Source organism: Mustela nigripes, chromosome 6 (assembly GCF_022355385.1).
Source record: "Mustela nigripes isolate SB6536 chromosome 6, MUSNIG.SB6536, whole genome shotgun sequence".
In the NCBI taxonomy this organism is placed as follows: domain Eukaryota; kingdom Metazoa; phylum Chordata; class Mammalia; order Carnivora; family Mustelidae; genus Mustela; species Mustela nigripes.
The window spans coordinates 89,905,399-89,910,621 of record NC_081562.1 but is presented as its reverse complement, the minus strand read 5'-3'; the positions used below and the strand labels follow the sequence as shown (position 1 = coordinate 89,910,621).

General features: G+C 38.4%; 1 pseudogene; it reads left to right on the top strand.

Moving 5' to 3' along the window:
• The first annotated feature begins 869 nt into the window (after positions 1 to 869).
• On the top strand, positions 870 to 1,401 carry LOC132020350 (MICOS complex subunit MIC19-like; annotated as a pseudogene).
• The last annotated feature ends 3,822 nt before the right edge of the window (positions 1,402 to 5,223 follow it).

Sequence of the window (5,223 nt, the reverse complement as noted above, 5' to 3'; positions counted from 1 at the left end):
CAGGCCAGGCCCACAAATGAAGGCCTTTCAGGAATAAGGCGTGAAAAAACCCTGCCATTTGGTGTGACCACAGCTTTGGCAAATGTCTGATTAGACCCAACTGAAACCCAAGGCAGCCACAGACTGGCATATTAATAATACAGGAACTAAACTTCTTCAAACTGACAAAGTGAGCCATTGAAGATGACTAAACTAAAGGCAAACATGGCTTGGCAACAATAGGGTGCACACAATGCACATAGGAGACACCCCTAAAGCACCAGGTTCAGGTGAACAGGGGACACTTGCATTGCAGTGTATTACAGGACCTCTTCTTCATACAGCCACTACTTCCAAGAGCAGGAGACACATCTAAATTTCATAACACAGAGAAACAGACGGAGAGTGGAAAGAGAGGAATACTTCCCAAAGGAAAGAACAGGACAAAATCATAACAAGAGAGTTAAATGGAATGGAGACAAGCAATATATTGATAAAGAATTTAAAGTAATGGTCATAAAGATACTCACTGGACTTGAGAAAACAGTGAAGGACCTCAGTGAGACCCTCAACAAAGAGATAGAAAATATTAAAAAAAAAAAAAAAAACAAGTAGTGATGAAGAACTCAATAACTGAAATAAAAAAATACACTAGAAGGAATAAATAGTAAACAAGAGGAAGCTGAAGGATGAATCAGCAATCTAAAAGACAGAGTAATAGAAAACAATCAAGTTGAATAGGAGAAAGAAATAAGAATATTTAAAAAATGAAAATAGAATAAGAGAACTCAGTAACACCATGAAGCATAATAGCATTCTCATTATAGGGATCTCAGAAGGAAAGGGGAGATAAAAGGGGGCAAAAAATATATATTATTTGAAGAAAAAAGATGAAAACTTCCCATATCTGGGAAAAGAAACAGAAATCCAGATTCAGGAGGCATAGAGAGCACCCAATAAAATCCTTACCATCAGGTCCGAAGTCTCAACAGTATTCTGGTGCTTATGGTTCCTCAGTTTTTGATGAAGAATTGAAAAGAAGAGTAGCTGAGGAACAGGCGTTGGAGCAAACCAAGAAAGAGTCAGAAAATCAGAAACAACTAAAGCAAGGCAAAGAACTGAACTGAAAGGACTTTTGCCAATGAACAGTTAACCAGAGCAGTTCTTCACAGAAGGATATCAAGTGAAGAAGAACAAACCAAGGAAGCACCTGGCTAAACAACTGGAAGAGAAAGATCCAGTGATAAAGAGGCAGGATGTATTCTATAAAGAGCAACTGGCTAGAGGAGAGGAGCTCAGAATTCTACAAAGTTACCATTGAAAAAATATCAGAAAGTTGCTGAAGACAGGGAAGCAAAGTTCAAGCAATATGAGTTTCATCCTGGCTGGGCTGATATGCAGACCAAAATTCTCCAGCTGTAGTAACATGTCTGACGGGAATCAGGGTAACACTGACCTGATACACATGAATTTGGAAGTGTCCCTGTCTTCAAATTTTTAGCACTCATTGAAAAGGACTGGCATTTATTCTTGAAACATTTAGTAAAATTCACCAGTGAAGCCATATTTACAAATTTCCCTTAGGTTTATTTTTTGGAACATGAGTAATTTTAAAGTGTGCTATTCAGTTTCTAGATACTTTGCTGGAGATCCCTCTTTTAATACACAATTTTAAGAACACATTTTGTGAAAGTTGAATGTTCTTGCACTAAGATTTGTTTTATGGCTCAGAATGTAGTTTATCTTTACAAATGTTCAGTGTACATTTAGAATGAATATATTCTTCTTTTATTGGGTGGATTATTCTATAGATGTCAGTTAACCTCACTGTTTCATAAGTTTACAAGTCCTCATTTTCCTTGTTAATCTTCTGCCTAGTTGTTCTATCCATTAGTCATTAGTCGATAGCATTGTTCAAATCCTCCATATCCTTACTGATTTTCTGCTTATTTGTTCTGCCAGTTATTGAGAAAGGAGGACTGAAATATCCTATTATGTATTTGTCCATTTTTACTTACATTCTATCAGTTTTTGTTTCAGATAATTTGAAACTATGTTATTAAGAGCATAAAATCTGAGAATTTCTGTCATTTTAATAAATTGAACTCTATCATTTTGAAATGACCATTCTTCTTTCTGATATTAAACTTTGTCCTAAAATCTAGTTGTCTAGGGGAACCTGGGTGACTAGTCAGTAAAGTGCTCAACTCTTGTTTTTGGCCCTGGTCATGGTCTCAGGGTCATGAGATAAAGCCCCATGTTGGGTTCCCCAAAGTCTGCTTGAGATTCTTTCCCACTCCTCCCTCTGCCACTCCTTTCACTCTGTCCCTCCATCTGATAAGTAAATCTTTATAAATAAATAAATAAATAACAAAACATAGAATATTTTGACTAGAAATATATTATAGAAATGTATATAACCCATTAAAAAAAGATATACCCTAACATGGAGGACATGGGGAGATGGAGAGGAGAAGGGAGTTGAGGGAAAATGGAGGGGGAGATGAACATGAGATACTATGGACTCTGAAAAACAATCTGAGGTTTTGAAGGGGTGGGGGTGGGAGGTTGGGAGACCCTGGTGGTGAGTATGATGGAGGGCACGTATTGCATTGAGCACTGGGTGTGGTACATAAACAATGAATGTTGGAACACTGAAAAGAAATAACATAAAATAAAATGAAAAAAAAAAGATATATTTTTTCTTAATTATATCTTATTTTAAACATTCTGCTTCAGAGAAATAGAATGGTGAGACATGCGAGCTCAGGGATGCAATTATGGCTTTTATTGATATTTTTAAAGTTACATATGTATTTAAACATTATCCTTTGATATATATTTTTTGATTCTTACAGAGAAAATACTCTAATATGTGATTTGTGAAAATCACACCAGAGTCACTGGGTTTATTCTTCTCGGTTTTACAAATAACCCTGAGATGCAAGTTTCCCTCTTTATTTTGTTCCTCATCATCTATACAGTCACTTTGTTGGGCAAATTCCTTATCATCACAGTCATCAGTGTGGATCCTGCTCTTTAAAACCCATGTACTTCTTTCTCTGAAATCTATCACTTCTTTTTTTTTTTTTTTTTCAGCATAACAGAATTCAATGTTTTTGCACCACACCCGGTGCTCCATGCGTGTATGCCCTCCATAATACCCACCACCTGGCTCCCCCAACCTCCCACCCCCTGACCCTTTAAAAACCTCAGGCTGTTTTTCAGAGTCCATAGTCTTTCCTGGTTCATGTCCCCCTCCATTTTCCCTCAACTTCCTTCTCCTCTTCATTTCCCCATGTCCTCCGTGTCATTTGTTATGCTTTTCAAATAAGTGAAACCATATGATAATTGACTCTCTCTGATTAACTTATTTCACTCAGCATAATCTCTTCCAGTCCCGTCCATGTTGATACAAAAGTTGGGTATTCATTCTTTCTGATGGGGGCATAATACTCCATAGTGTATATGGACCACATCTTCCTTATCCATTCGTCCATTGAAGGGCATCTTGGTTCTTTCCACAATTTGGTGACCATGGCCATTGCTGCTATAAACATTGGGGTACAGATGGCCCTTCTTTTCACTACATCTGTATCTTTGGGGTAAACACCCAGTAGTGCAATTGTAGGGTCATAGAGAAGCTCTATTTTTAATTTCTTAAGGAATCTCCATACTGTTCTCCAAAGTGGCTGCACCAACTTGCATTCCTATCAACAGTGTAACAGGGTTCCCCTTTCTCCACATCGTCTCCAACACACGTTGTATCCTGTCTTGCTAATTTTGGCCATTCTAATTGGTGTAAGGTGGTATCTCAATGTGGTTTTAATTTGAATCTCCCTGATGGCTAGTGATGATGAACATTTTTTCATGTGTCAATAGCCATTTGTATGTCTTCTATTGGAGAAGTGTCTGTTCATATCTTCTGCCCATTTATTGATATGATTAGCTGTTTTGTGAGTGTTGAGTTTGAAAAGTTCTTTATAGATCCTGGATATCAACCTTTTGTCTGCACTGTCATTTGCAGTCTTCTCTCGTTCCATGGCTTGCCTCTTTGATTTTTGTTGTTGTTGTTGTTGTTTTGTTTGTTTGTTTTGTTTTTTAGAAGATGTAACAGAATGTAATTTTTTTAAGATTTTTATTTATTTATTTGACAGACAGATTACAAGTAGGCAGAGAGAGAGGAGAAAGCAAGCTCCCCAATGGACAGAGAGCCCATTGCAGGGCTCCATCCCAGGACCTTGGGATCATGACCTGAGCCAAAGGCAGAGGATTTAACCCACTTAACCACCCAGGTGCCCCTGTATATTATTTTTTTTTATAAACATATAATGTGCTTTTATCCCCGGGGTACAGGTCTGTGAATCACCAGGTTTACACACTTCACAGCACTCACCATAGCACATACCCTCCCCAATGTCCATAACCCCAACCCCTCTCCTACACCCCCTTCCCCCAGCAAACCTCAGTTTGTTTTGTGAGATTAAGAGTCACTTATGGTTTGTCGCCCAATACCATATTGTTTCATTCATTCTTCTCCTACCCCTTAACCCCCCATGTTGCGTCTCCACTTCCTCATATTCGCTTAGCATGATACCCTCTAGTTCCAACCACGTCATCACAAATGGCAATATTTCATTTCTTTTGATGGCTGCATAGTATTCCATTGTGTATATATACAACTTCTTCTTTATCCATTCATCTGTTGATGGACATTTAGGTTCTTTCCATAGTTTCACTATTGTAGACATCGCGGCTATAAACATTCGGGTGCACATGTCCCTTCGGATCACTAGGTTTGTATCTTTGGGGTAAATACCCGGTAGTGCAATTGCTGGGTCGTACGGTAGTTCTATTTTCAACATTTTGGGAACCTCCAAGCTGTTTTCCAGAGTGGTTGCACCAGCTTGCATTCGCACTAACAGTGTAGGAGGGTTCCCCTTTCTCTGCATCCTCGCCAGCATCTGTCATTTCCTGACTTGTTAATTTTAGCCAGTCTGACTGGTGTGAGGTGATATCTAGTGGTTTTGATTTGTATTTCCCTAATGCCGAGTGATATGGAGCACTTTTTCATGTGTCTGTTGGCCATCTGGATGTCTTCTTTGCAGAAATGTCTGTTCATGTCCTCTGCCCATTTCTTGATTGGATTATTTGATCTCTAGGTGTTGAGTTTGCTAAGTTCTTTATAGATTTTGGACACTAGCCCTTTATTGATATGTTGTTTGCAAATATCTTCTCCCATTC